We start from the raw sequence: 15,788 nt of genomic DNA on the forward strand, positions 1-15,788 counted from the left end.
GTATCCTGCACTAATATTAAGCACAGGATGAACAAAAATCAATTTTGGTTTTCTGTTAATATTTTCAAGTCTTTATGTTTGGAAGCTTCACCTTTTGAAATTCTACCTCCTCCAAATTCTCCTCCTTATTCACCTGGAAAATTGGTTGTGCATGTCTCACCTTGAAAATACATCTTTATGTCCCCACATTTCTCCTTATTCATTTATACCTCATCTTCTTTGCCTTCAGCTGTGTTACTCAACAATAAATCATTTGGTCAACAATATTCATTGAGCATCTATTATGTTCAATACGCATTTAAAGGAGATAAGAAAAACTAGAAGCATTTCCATTCTGTGAGAAAGAAATCAGAATTTATTAGATAGCTGTATCTTCTGTCAACAGAGGTCTGCACTCTGAGAGCTGACACTCAGATTCTGACAATATTTGAGACCAGACTGTTTTGTAATATATAATATTGTGTCATTTTTTGAGAGTTATACATTGCATATACTTATATTGCATATGATATAATTCATCGGAGATCTGGGGCATTGCCTTATAATTAGCATATTACTACAGTAAAATGTATTAATAGTCACTCTAAGAAGAAGGAATAAATACTATAAATGGATTTGCATCAGTTGAAGTCAGCTTTTGCTACTAAATAATTCAGACCAAGTGAGGTTTTTGTCTCCAAATGAATTACAAAAATCTTTTCAATTTTTCAGGGTTTTTGTATTTTAGACTTGGAGAAAAGGGATTGTAGACTTGTACCAGACATTTCAGTGAGATGTGACACAGTCTAGATAGATGAGCCAACCAAGATGGCTTCTCTCTTAATAACCTTTTTATTACATAAATTAATCCAAGAACAGACCTACATGTCCTCAGACCACATTTGTGAACCCTATAGAAGAAACAAGAAAGATATTGAGAGCTATCCAGTATTCTCCTCCCTGATTCCAAATTTCAACTTTGGAAAATCCCAGCCACCACAGATTGGAAGGAAAGTGTGTTTTTTTTTAGGAGAGGAATATGTACATAAATGTTAGTTAAGATCCTAGTCTTAACATTGTAGAAGAAGTCAAAGAAAAATTTTTTTTCTATTTTATTTATGGTTTTGCGATTGTGCCCTGCATGAGTAGAGTACTTGGCTCTGGAAGTCTGAAGTTATTTTATGTGAGGAATACATGTCCATTCTAAATCAGACTTAAAGAAGTAATGCATTTGAGTGAAAATGTATGACATCAGATTTTTCCTATGAGAAAATCATAAAAGAGGGATAAAACTTCATTGGCCATTCGAGAGGAAAAGGGTATGGGATAAGGGAAGAAGAGAGTGTTAAGAAGGATCCAGGGAGGGAGGAAGGGAAGATGGCCGCGTAGGAGGACGCTGGGCTCACCTCGCATCCTGCTGATCACTTATTCCACCTACACCTGCCTAAATAACCCAGAAAACCGCCAGAGGATTAGCAGAACGGAGTCACCAGAGCCAAGCGCAGACGAGAGGCCCACGGAAGAGGGTAGGAAGGGCGGCGAGGCGGTGCGCGCTCCACGGACTGGCGGGAGGGAGCCGGGGCGGAGGGGCGGCTCGCCAGCCAAGCAGAGCCCCCAAGTCTGGCTTGCAAAAGCGGAGGGGCCTGACGGACTGTGTTCCGACAGCAAGCGCGACTTAGAGTCTGGGAGGTCATAAGTTAACAGCTCTGCTCGGAAAGCGGGAAGGCTGGAGGACAAAGGAAGGGAGAGCTGCGGAGCCCCCGGACGACAGAGCTCAGTTTGGTGGGGAACAAAGGCGCTCGCCAGCGCCATCTCCCCCGCCCATCCCCCAGCCAAAATCCCAAAGGGAACCGGTTCCACCAGGGAAATTGCTCGCTCCTCGCAAACACCCAACTCTGTGCTTCTGCGGAGCCAAACCTCCGGCAGCGGATCTGACTCCCTCCGGCTGCCACAGGGCCCCTCCTGAAGTGGATCACCTAAGGAGAAGCGAGCTAAACCTGCCCCTCCTGCCACCGTGCACCTTGCCTACCCACCCCAGCTAATACACCAGATCCCCAGCATCACAAGCCTGGCAGTGTGCAAGTAGCCCAGATGGGCCACGCCACCCCACAGTGAATCCCGCCCCTAGGAGAGGGGAAGAGAAGGCACACATCAGTCTGACTGTGGCCCCAGCGGTGGGCTGGGGGCAGACATCAGGACTGACTGCGGCCCCGCCCACCAACTCCAGTTATACACCACAGCACAGGGGAAGTGCCCTGCAGGTCCTCACCACACCAGGGACTATCCAAAATGACCAAGCGGAAGAATTCCCCTCAGAAGAATCTCCAGGAAATAACAACAGCTAATGAACTGATCAAAAAGGATTTAAATAATATAACAGAAAGTGAATTTAGAATAATAGTCATAAAATTAATCGCTGGGCTGGAAAACAGTATACAGGACAGCAGAGAATCTCTTGCTACAGAGATCAAGAGACTAAGGAACAGTCACGAGGAGCTGAAAAACGCTTTATATGAAATGCAAAACAAAATGGAAACCACCACGGCTCGGATGGAAGAGGCAGAGGAGAGAATAGGTGAACTAGAAGATAAAGTTATGGAAAAAGAGGAAGCTGAGAAAAAGAGAGATAAAAAAATCCAGGAGTATGAGGGGAAAATTAGAGAACTAAGTGATACACTAAAAGGAAATAATATACGCATAATTGGTATCGCAGAGGAGGAAGAGAGAGGGAAAGGTGCTGAAGGGGTACTTGAAGAAATAATAGCTGAGAACTTCCCTGAACTGGGGAAGGAAAAAGGCATTGAAATCCAAGAGGCACAGAGAACTCCCTTCAGACGTAACTTGAATCGATCTTCTGCACGACATATCATAGTGAAACTGGCAAAATACAAGGATAAAGAGAAAATTCTGAAAGCAGCAAGGGGTAAACATGCCCTCACATATAAAGGGAGACCTATAAGACTCGTGACTGATCTCTCTTTTGAAACTTGGCAGGCCAAAAAGAATTGGCACGAGATTTTCAGTGTGCTAGACAGAAAAAATATGCAGCCGAGAATCCTTTATCCAGCAAGTCTGTCATTTAGAAGAGAAGGAGAGATAAAGGTCTTCCCAAACAAACAAAAACTGAAGGAATTTGTCACCACTAAACCAGCCCTACAAGAGATCCTAAGGGGGACCCTGTGAGACAAAGTACCAGAGACATCACTACAAGCATAAAACATACAGACATCACAATGACTCTAAACCCGTATCTTTCTATAATAACACTGAATGTGAATGGATTAAATGCGCCAACCAAAAGACATAGGGTATCAGAATGGATAAAAAAACAAGACCCATCTATTTGCTGTCTACAAGAGACTCATTTTAGACCTGAGGACACCTTTAGATTGAGAGTGAGGGGATGGAGAACTATTTATCATGCTACTGGAAGCCAAAAGAAAGCTGGAGTAGCCATACTTATATCAGACAAACTAGACTTTAAATTAAAGGCTGTAACAAGAGATGAAGAAGGACATTATATAATAGTTACAGGGTCTATCCATCAGGAAGAGCTAACAATTATAAATGTCTATGCGCCGAATACCGGAGCCCCCAAATATATAAAACAATTACTCATAAACAGAAGCAACCTTATTGATAAGAATGTGGTAATTGCAGGGGACTTTAACACCCCACTTACAGAAATGGATAGATCATCTAGACACACGGTCAATAAAGAAACAAGGGCCCTGAATGAGACATTGGATCAGATGGACTTGACAGATATATTTAGAACTCTGCATCCCAAAGCAACAGAATATACTTTCTTCTCGAGTGCACATGGAACATTCTCCAACATAGATCATATACTGGGTCACAAAACAGCCCTTCATAAGTTTACAAGAATTGAAATTATACCATGCATACTTTCAGACCACAATGCTATGAAGCTTGAAATCAACCACAGGAAAAAGTCTGGAAAACCTCCAAAAGCATGGAGGTTAAAGAACACCCTACTAACGAATGAGTGGGTCAACCAGGCAATTAGAGAAGAAATCAAAAAATATATGGAAACAAACGAAAATGAAAATACAACAATCCAAACGCTTTGGGACGCAGCGAAGGCAGTCCTGAGAGGAAAATACATTGCAATCCAGGCCTATCTCAAGAAACAAGAAAAATCCCAAATACAAAATCTAACAGCACACCTAAAGGAACTAGAAGCAGAAGAGCAAAGGCAGCCTAAACCCAGCAGAAGAAGAGAAATAATAAAGATCAGAGCAGAAATAAACAATATAGAATCTGAAAAAACTGTAGAGCAGATCAACGAAACCAAGAGTTGGTTTTTTGAAAAAATAAACAAAATTGACAAACCTCTAGCCAGGCTTCTCAAAAAGAAAAGGGAGATGACCCAAATAGATAAAATCATGAATGAAAATGGAATTATTACAACCAATCCCTCAGAGATACAAACAATTATCAGGGAATACTATGAAAAATTATATGCCAACAAGTTGGACAACCTGGAAGAAATGGACACATTCCTGAACACCCACACTCTTCCAAAACTCAATCAGGAGGAAATAGAAAGCTTGAACAGACCCATAACCAGCGAAGAAATTGAATCGGTTATCAAAAATCTCCCAACAAATAAGAGTCCAGGACCAGACGGCTTCCCAGGGGAGTTCTACCAGACGTTTAAAGCAGAGATAATACCTATCCTTCTCAAGCTATTCCAAGAAATAGAAAGGGAAGGAAAACTTCCAGACTCATTCTATGTAGCCAGTATTACTTTGATTCCTAAACCAGACAGAGACCCAGTAAAAAAAGAGAACTACAGGCCAATATCCCTGATGAATATGGATGCAAAAATTCTCAATAAGATACTAGCAAATCGAATTCAACAGCATATAAAAAGAATTATTCACCATGATCAAGTGGGATTCATTCCTGGGATGCAGGGCTGGTTCAACATTCGCAAATCAATCAACGTGATACATCACATTAACAAAAAAAAAAGAGAAGAACCATATGATCCTGTCAATCGATGCAGAAAAGGCCTTTGACAAAATCCAGCACCCTTTCTTAATAAAAACCCTTGAGAAAGTCGGGATAGAAGGAACATACTTAAAGATCATCAAAGCCATTTATGAAAAGCCCACAGCTAACATCATCCTCAACGGGGAAAAACTGAGAGCTTTTTCCCTGAGATCAGGAACACGACAGGGATGCCCACTCTCACCGCTGTTGTTTAACATAGTGCTGGAAGTTCTAGCATCAGAAATCAGACAACAAAAGGAAATCAAAGGCATCAAAATTAGCAAAGATGAAGTCAAGCTTTCGGTTTTTGCAGATGACATGATATTATACATGGAAAATCCGATAGACTCCACCAAAAGTCTGCTAGAACTGATACATGAATTCAGCAAAGTTGCAGGATACAAAATCAATGTCCAGAAATCAGTTGCATTCTTATACACTAACAATGAAGCAACAGAAAGACAAATAAAGAAACTGATCCCATTCACAATTGCACCAAGAAGCATAAAATACCTAGCAATAAATCTAACCAAAGATGTAAAGGATCTGTATGCTGAAAACTATAGAAAGCTTATGAAGGTAATTGAAGAAGATTTAAAGAAATGGAAAGACATTCCCTGCTCATGGATTGGAAAAATAAATATTGTCAAAATGTCAATACTACCCAAAGCTATCTACACATTCAATGCAATCCCAATCAAAATTGCACCAGCATTCTTCTTGAAACTAGAACAAGCAATCCTAAAATTCATATGGAACCACAAAAGGCCCCGAATAGCCAAAGGAATTTTGAAGAAGAAGACCAAAGCAGGAGGCATCACAATCCCAGACTTTAGCCTCTCCTACAAAGCTGTAATCATCAAGACAGCATGGTATTGGCACAAAAACAGACACACAGACCAATGGAATAGAATAGAAACCCCAGAACTAGACCCACAAACGTATGGCCAACTCATCTTTGACAAAGCAGGAAAGAACATCCAATGGAAAAAAGACAGCCTCTTTAACAAATGGTGCTGGGAGAACTGGACAGCAACATGCAGAAGGTTGAAACTAGACCACTTTCTCACACCATTCACAAAAATAAACTCAAAATGGATAAAGGACCTAAATGTGAACAGGAAACCATCAGAACCTTAGAGGAGAAAGCAGGAAAAGACCTCTCTGACCTCAGCCGTAGCAATCTCTTACTCGACACATCCCCAAAGGCAAGGGAATTAGAAGCAAAAGTGAATTACTGGGACCTTATGAAGATAAAAAGCTTCTGCACAGCAAAGGAAACAACCAACAAAACTAAAAGGCAACCAACGGAATGGGAAAAGATATTTGCAAATGACATATCAGACAAAGGGCTAGTATCTAAAATCTATAAAGAGCTCACCAAACTCCACACCCGAAAAACAAATAACCCAGTGAAGAAATGGGCAGAAAACATGAATAGACACTTCTCTAAAGAAGACATCCAGATGGCCAACAGGCACATGAAAAGATGTTCAGCATCGCTCCTTATTAGGGAAATACAAATCAAAACCACACTCAGTTATCACCTCACGCCAGTCAGAGTGGCCAAAATGAACAAATCAGGAGTCTATAGATGCTGGAGAGGATGTGGAGAAACGGGAACCCTCTTGCACTGTTGGTGGGAATGCAAATTGGTGCAGCCGCTCTGGAAAGCAGTGTGGAGGTTCCTCAGAAAATTAAAAATAGACCTACCCTATGACCCAGCAATAGCACTGCTAGGAATTTATCCAAGGGATACAGGAGTACTGATGCATAGGGGCACTTGTACCCCAATGTTCATAGCAGCACTCTCAACAATAGCCAAATTATGGAAAGAGCCTAAATGTCCATCAACTGATGAATGGATAAAGAAATTATGGTTTATATACACAATGGAATACTACGTGGCAATGAGAAAAAATGAAATATGGCCTTTTGTAGCAACGTGGATGGAACTGGAGAGTGTTATGCTAAGTGAAATAAGCCATACAGAGAAAGACAGATACCATATGGTTTCACTCTTATGTGGATCCTGAGAAACTTAACAGGAACCCATGGGGGAGGGGAAGGAAAAAAAAAAAAGAGGTTAGAGTGGGAGAGAGCCAAAGCATAAGAGACTGTTAAAAACTGAGAACAAACTGAGGGTTGATGGGGGGTGGGAGGGAGGGGAGGGTGGGTGATGGGTATTGAGGAGGGCACCTTTTGGGATGAGCACTGGGTGTTGTATGGAAACCAATTTGTCAATAAATTTCATATATATATAAAAAAAAATTAAAAAAAAAAAAAAAGAAGGATCCAGGGATACCAATAATGTCTTCGTAATCAGCTTCAACCAACACTGTTGAAGGCAGGGTCATTATGTTATTGATGGAACCTTCCTTCCACCTCGTACAGTTAGTGACTTATTACTAAGATGTTTGTCCCTTCACATCCTCCCTGAAATAGCTTTTCTCCATTTCTGAAGTTACAGCTTTAATCAGGAAATGAGGACCATTGTATAAGTTACCTATGAAAGAGTGCAAGTTGCACAGATAGAATGATCCAATACACCATCCATTAACTCTTAACTACATTGATGTTTTTTTTCAAGGTTGTGACAAAAAATGAAAAGAGCAGAATATGTTCATGACAAGAGAATGCCGGTTCTAGCTAGTGTCTTTCTCAGAATTTCCCAAATAGTACCTCTATAAATAGTCACCCTCTACCCAGCAGAATTTGATTTGGAAATTAACAGCTGCCTTAGTGAAGAATTTTAGCCCCACAGGAAAAAAAAAAAAGTTTATTAGAGAAGCAGCTGCTATTTGCACTGCTGCATTTCCCAAATGTCTGACTGCTTCTGAGCCACAATACACTGTTCCTCCATATATACAGTGTGGCTGTTCCAACAGTACAACAGTACATCCTTAAAGTGATTTCAGTGTTGTTTTAAAACATAGTCTCATAATGTAAGTCAGTAGAATTACAAGGCCGGATACCTGATTCACTTCATTGCCCTCAGAGTACTAGTGCTTGGCTTCTTTATTAGTTAATCTACACTAGGCGCTTTCCTTTTGCTTCCTGTGGTTGTTCTAGGGGATAGTAATGGAGACTGGATAGGACCTAAGTACTCCCTGTGCCATGGGCAGGTGCCTGGGCAAGAGGCTGTCCTCTCTGTGTCAGAAACTGTGGGAAAGCCATCGCCACAAGGTTGCTATTCAGTCTCTCTAGAGAATTCAGCATTTCTTTTAAAGGTTTTGGTTTTATTGAAACCTTTTATTTTTTTTTTTATTTATTATTTAAAAAAAATTTTTTTTTACGTTTATTTTTGAGACAGAGAGAGACAGAGCATGAACGGGGGAGGGGCAGACAGAGAGGGAGACACAGAATCGGAAGCAGGCTCCAGACTCTGAGCCATCAGCCCAGAGCCCGACGCGGGGCTCGAACTCACGGTCTGTGAGATCATGACCTGAGCTGAAGTCGGACGCTTAACCAACCAAGCCACCCAGGCACCCCTAAACCTTTTATTTTTTTATTGAAACATTTTAAGTATTTTTTTTTAGAAGATGTTAAGTAGACCACTCAATGTTTCTTTGTGTGAATGATTCTTCTTTCTCTCTCTGTGTCTCAGAGTTTAGAGTTTGCTCCACTGTAAATTGCTGTTAATGTCAAACAATAAAGAACTAAAAAATAAGAATGGGACAGATTAATACACTCATTAATAAATACGTAGTGAGAAACTCTTAGATGGCCGATGCTGTTTTAAACTTCTAGAATCTTATGTCTAGTAAGAGAGAGAATCCACATTCATAAATGGCTACAATGTAAGATTTTATGTAAGAAGTTCCAAAAAATGGGGAGAGATCAGGAAGATTTAGAGAAGCGGCTGGCAGGATAACTGAAGTAGTCACAAAAAACACAATGTCTTTTGTCTCTTGTCAAGCTGTAACACTTTTTCTGTTCTCTTCTGTCCTTCCTCTGCATCATAGGTGCTAGAAGGCTGGGAGCAACATTTTCTTGAATCCCTTGCTAGTACATTTTGGGAAAGATTCTGTCAATAAGAGGCACTTACACAAAGTTTGAAGCCAAAAGAGACACAAAACCATATTATTGTTCCTTTGCCAGCAGTAATCCAATGGGTGAGCTACAGCATAGTTGAGGGGTTTTAGTGACTTTTGGTGTTTTCTTTAGAATTACCTACTTTCGTGCTTGAGGGCATCATGAACATCGATGGCAGTTTTCTGTGGTTGTTTGAACTTTCTTATTCTGTGAATGTTAGTGGCAAAACTAAAAACTAGTGGTACTTTTCCCTGATCTTGGTTTCCTGCCATCCTTTCAAGCACCTGTATCCTCATGTTAAACCCTTTCCTAACTAAACTTCCTATACATGTCACCCTAGCTGAGCACATAGCAGTAAGGAGGATTGGGTGTGGGTGGCAGAGTGGGAGGTAATCAGAAGCCAGGGTTGTCTAGAGATCAGCATGAGCGCAAGTACATCATCTTACCATCATTAACATTATCATCACCATTGCCAATATTTGTAGGATGTGCCAGGTACTGTTCTAAGCTCATATTAACTCCCTTAATCCTTAAAATAGCTAACCTAAGTGGTATTATTGTAAAAATGAGGAAGTTAGTGTCAAGAGGGGTTAATTAAGCTTGCCTAAGATCACAGAACTACCAGGTAGTGAAACCAGAATTCATCGTGTTTGGACAATGAAAGATACATATTTAAAAAATAAATAAATATATGGCCAAAGAAATTTAGCCAAAACATTGATGGATGGTCTTTACTAGTGTAAATTACGAATTTTGTTTAAAATTTTTATTTAAAAATGTTTTTAAACTCACAGAGGTTGCAAAAAAGCAACAGAGAGGTCCTGTGTACCTCCCCCACCCCACCCCGCCATCCCTAAATTGTAACATCTTATGTAACTATAATACAATATCAAAAAGCAGGAAATTGACATCAGTGTCATAGTGTTAGCTAGGCTACAGATCATATTCTGATTTCACCAGTTTTTACATGCACTTGTTTGTGTGTTTGTGTGGTGTCCGTTATATATGATGTGATCAAATAAATTAGAGTTTTTGAACTCAAGAATTTAACTTCATAATAAAAATATGCCCTAACATCTTTTCAAGAAGAAAAAGCTTTGCTCAATATAAACTCAGTGTGAGGGAATAATATAACATGATCCTTGAAAATGGCCATAGGCTGGTTTAATAGAAATGCAGTGGTAAGAGTGGTATACATTGCTTGTGGTATACATTGGTTAGACCTCATCTGGGCAGTTGCTGTGCTCACCCAACTTAGGAGACACAAGACAAACTAGAGGAAGAGGAAAATGGATGTTGCAGAGTGATGAACAAGGATCTGAAGTCCCTGCCTTACAAAGGAGGGGTGAGAGAATAGGCAGTATTTATCCTGAGAAGAAATGATCCAGGCAAATGTTGTGTCAAGTTGCTCATCAACCCCCATATCTCACTTTTACACATGACACTCAGTTAAGCCAAGTACCCACTGAGGCAGGAGCATCTATACCTTTCTCACTTTGGAAGCCGTCTTCCCAGAAAGACTTCCTTGATTTTTTATTAATCCTTTCTTGAATATATAAAGCGTTATCCAAATGACCCACATAATGAAGCCTAGTGGTTATCAAAGTGTGATCCAAAATCAGCAGCCTCAGAAATCCCTGGAAATTTGTTAGAAATACTAATACCTGAACCCCCCCTCAGACGTTCTGAATCAGGAACTCTGAGGGCGGAACCCAGAAATCTTTACTGTAACATACCATCACGTAAGCTAACGCACACTAAAGTTCCAGATCTATGGTGTAACCCTTAACTGCCTAGGGTATTATTGTACCAAATATGAATATCTTCTCTCCCCAATGACTGCTTTGTGAGAGAAGGTTCTATAACCCCAACTGTGTCCAGAACAAAACTAAGCATACTAAGATTGATCTAGAAGTGTTAATCTATTTTGTTGAGAGAATTGTATCTGTTCTGACATATATCTGGAATTGGCATCCATCCAAGCATGAGAACTTTCTCTGATTTCCTAGGATTTGATATAGTTCACTGTCAAAGCTAAGGTTATTAAAACTGTGATATACATCAACAACTGTCAGTGTTGTTAATACATTTTTTTTACACCAAACTGAGAGCACAGACATTGGCTTCCCTTAAGGCTCTCCTGTCATATAGACTTGGCACATGTCCTCTGTTGACCAGCTGAGCTAAGGCTATGGCCAAAGGATAACTAACATGCCTTTACTATGCAGCTCAGTTAGCTGGCTTCCATATCAAAGTTTGGGTCATGGGGTGTGTGGGTGGCTCAGTTGGTTAAGTGTTTGACTCTTGATTTCAGCTCAGGTCATGATCTCACAGATGTGCTGACAGCGTAGAGCCTGCTTGAGATTCTCTCTCTCCCTCTCTCTCTCTGCCCTTCCCTCACTCACACTCACTCTCTCTTAAAATAAATTTTTTAAAAAACCTTAAAAATCGAATTATTAAAAAAAAAAAAAGCTCAGGCCAGAGAGTGTAGATTCGCCTCTTCCATTCCAGTAAGAATATTGGAGCAAAATTCTTCCGTTGGAAGTCATTAGTCTTATTTCCAAAGAAGTGTCACATAATCAAGAAGTATACGTTAAATAAATATTTCTAAGTGGTAAAAGGCATGCACCGTGCTCTTTGAGAGTTGTTTTTAGGGACATCAGAGTGCTTCTGAGTTTACTCCAAGAGAAAATCCTTCTGCCTCCCATCTCTCCACTGAATCCACAGGCTATGAGCAATGAGGATCAGGTGCCCAGGATAGGTGATTCTTCTGGGTATGACTCCCTGTTTCCTGAGGGAGTTCCTGGACTTCTTCACTGACTGACAGGGCAAGAAGAGTGGTTCTCAGCATTTAGTGTATTTCAGAGTCATTTGGTTGAGAATTGCAACTCTCAGTGTATTTGAGAACATATTGAAAATGTACCTGGAGTCAATCTACAGAAATTCTGATTTAGTGTGTCTGAAGTGAAGCTGGAAATTTTATGTTTTTAGCAAGTACCTATAGAGACTGATTCAGGAGGTCTGTGGAACACACCCAAACAAATTACAAGAAGAACAGTCTCACTTAGAGTATTTGACATAGGCTGAGACCCCAGTGAAGGGGCAGAAAGCAAGATGTCTGTTCTCCTCCCCTTCCCAGCCAGTCTTTAGAAGTGTATCATTGGTAGTGCATGTGCTGCTCATAATATATATACATATATATAACCCAGGGATTATTGCACATATTATGGCAAGCTCTTGTTCTAGGCTCTGGGGATAGTGAGGGAACAAGAGAGACAGATCCACCATTAGGGGAAGACAGATACTAACCATACCAGTATCAAGGAGTACAACAAAAGTACAGCGATCTGAAGAAACATAGAGTAGAACTATGGCCAGAGTTGAGGAGCCAGGGGTTAGGAAGGGCTGACACTTTAGGGCACTTAAATAAAGATTTCACCCTGAGTGAGGGACATTTGGAGCATATGCAGAATATCATATTGCTATTGCTCATCCTTTGGAAACAGAGGCTGAAGCAGTATAAGTTCCTTGCAATCAATTGGCTAAATAAAATATCTTACATTTTATAAAACATAAAACCATTTTTAAACATGTATATAGAAACATATTTATTTAAATGTTATAGCTGTACATAGAGAAATAGCTGGAAATGCATGCTGAAACAATTTTGATATCTGGATTTTGCGATTACTGGTGATTTCCATTTTATCTTTGCATTGATCTACATTTTCCAAGTTATTTATAATAAACTTATTATCTTTTGCAATAAAAATATTATTAGAAACATACTAAGGCAGACTCTGCAGTAATAACGAAAAGCATTCATATAATACAATTATGGAAAAATGTATTGAGCCAAAATACATTTATTAAGCATCTCCTATGTAGATAGTAAAAATCCTAGAACCATAGTCTATAGATATTCCGCTTGTTAGTTGTGTAATATTGGACAAATTATTATGTGTGCCTCAGTTTATTTATCTGTAAAGTAGTTCAATTGCATCCATTTGGTTTTTGTGATAATTAAATGAATAATGCATGTTAAATGCTTAGAACAGAACTTGGCACCCTATAAGCCCTGAATAAATGTTAGCAATTACTGTTTTTACTGTTATTATATATAAAGAATTGCTGTTTTTCCCTAATTGTGAGTCACCAGGCTTTTCTAGAATATGATCAGAGGGCAGGATCTCATTATTTCCTAAGATAGCCTCTTAGATTATTGAACAGTTCTACTTATTGAAAAGCTCTGTTTTACGCTGAGCCAAGATATGCTTCCTTGGAATTTCCATCCATCGAGCACTCTTCTTTCTATTACAGTACTATAGAAAATTATCACTTCTACACAAATTCCTTCGTGTATGCAGATTGCGGTCTTTCCTTCTCTCAGGCTTCTGTTCGATGAACAGTTCCTCAGATGACATAACATGAGCAGTTCCACTTGCCTTGTACTTTATAAAACTCTATCACGTGTCTTACGTGAGCCTCTCCTCAGTACATAGGGTAATATTACTGCCATCATCATTTTAAGGGACAGTAAATTCAGGCTTGGAGAAATAAATGGCTCATGCAAGATCACAGCTAGTAGGTGCTAGGACTGAGAATTAAACACAGGATGCTTCTCAAACCCAGATGTCCAAGCTTCTTTCCTCTACCACGTCCATTTTAAAATACCATATTTAAATGTAATATTCCCAACTGTACACTGAGGGACTCGGCCATGTCTTCAACTGCACCCTTTTATTATTGTAACTTGAGTTCGAACCTCTGCAACTTCCAAATACAGGGAACTATCCTAGAAGGAATTGGTTACACACATGATGGAGTAGATGAAAAGTCAAACGGGGTGCAGAGGCAACCAAGAGGATAGCAAAAGCAGGAAGCCATTACCACCCCTCAGACAGTGAAGCACAGTCCAAGAGCCAGGTCCACACAGTGGAAGAATTAAGATCTAGCATGGACCGTCTGTGGGAATGAGAGCCACGTGACATAGGAATGGTGAGGGGGGTGGGGGGGAAGAAATGCTCTTGCTCCTTGTCTTTTCCTGCTTCCAGTTATCAGTCCGAGCCTGGCATCGGCTGGACATAACCAGAAGCCAGGATCCAGGGGAACTTTGGAAATGCTGTTCATGAACAGAACTGAGGTGGGGAAGAGCAAGGACTGGTTCTGAGAGAAGCCTGACTATTGGAGGCACACGTCTTGCTTCTAATTCACAGTGAGCTTATTGCCAAGGTAGACCCAGGCCCTTTTTTTACATGAACTTAAAAGACTGTCTTGTTTCATGTAGTTTTAATTTGGCAAATGGCTTTTCAAATGTAATTACTTAATAATGGCTTTGCTTCTGTCTTGCTTAATTTTGTCTTTCGACTTGTGGTCAGCCTTTTAGATGGTTATAAACCTCTCTTGTCCTACCTAGCCTTGGGTAATAAATCAATTAGTATGTTTCATATACCTGTATTCAAATTATTATTAAATATTTTGAATGAGTCAGGGCTGAGTCTTGAGATAAGCAGCCACAGAGGGACAAGGTGGGGGCGCATGAGGTACAAAATTTCAACTTGTACCAAAAAACTCAGTGATCAGGCTGAGCAAGATTTTTATGTACTGTTTTTAAAAATCAAAATTAATGCAACACTCCAAGGTAAACAAAATACCAAAATTATAATTATACATAAGGACACAATCCATAGATGATTAATATTTATCAATTTATCAATTTGTCAGCCAACTACAAATTCTTTTTATGCTCTAACTTAACCCACCCATTTCATGTATTACTGAAGAATAAGATAAAGTACTTTGTCAAATATCTCTCAAATTGTTTGATACATTATGTTCTAAAGTCTAGTATACTGATTTCCTCACAGTGTGGAAGAAGAAGTCAAGTTCAGATCCGAAGCTTATATAAATTGGGGATTATCATTCTCTGAAGCCAATTATAACAAATGTATCCCTAACTTGACATTACTTTGTGCCAAATGTCCAAACTGTGGCCTCCTGAGAACAGGCAAAGTGTGGGGAGTGCAAGTGGACAGAGACAAGGGTCTTAACTGCTTGTGGCTAATATATTTTGCAAACCTGACAAATGCATGTTGTCGTGAATGTATTGTGCTGCTTCTAAGGACATGGGAGGAGTCCTTCCAAGTGAGGCTTTATTAATTTCATTTAGAAAAAATTTTTAGTAAAATTTTCTTCATGTAAAATAAGTCACAGCAGCATCTTACATCATGCGTTATTACACAGATCTTATTCCTTTCTAGACGAAATCCATGTCTTCTGACCAAAATCTCTTCTTTTTAAAAAAAAAAATTTGTATGCATTTTTAAATGTTTATTGGAGAGAGGAAAGAGAGAGAGCATGCGTGTGCCCCTGAGTGGGAGAGGGGCAGAGAGAGGAAGAGAGAGAGAATCCCAAGCAGGCTCTGCACAGTCAGCACAGAGCCGAACGCAAGACTCAGTGTCATGAACCATGAGAACATGACCTGAACCAAAATCAAGACGTGGACGTCTGAACAACTGAGTCACCCATGTGCCCCGACTAAAATCTCTTCTATATAAATGAGAGGATTGGAAGACATGGTTTTGAAAGTGCTAATTTAAAAAAAAAAAAAAGTCTATTTTGTAAAATAAAAGCTGTTTCAAAAATAATCTAGAACAAAAGTGACCGTCAATTTCCCCAACATAGGTTTTGTAAAAAGAAGTCTAAATATAAAGTATATTTTTAAGTAAAATGTATCATTTACAAAAATGCTG

This window comes from Lynx canadensis, chromosome A1 (genome assembly GCF_007474595.2).
Source record: "Lynx canadensis isolate LIC74 chromosome A1, mLynCan4.pri.v2, whole genome shotgun sequence".
NCBI classification, from domain to species: Eukaryota; Metazoa; Chordata; class Mammalia; order Carnivora; family Felidae; genus Lynx; species Lynx canadensis.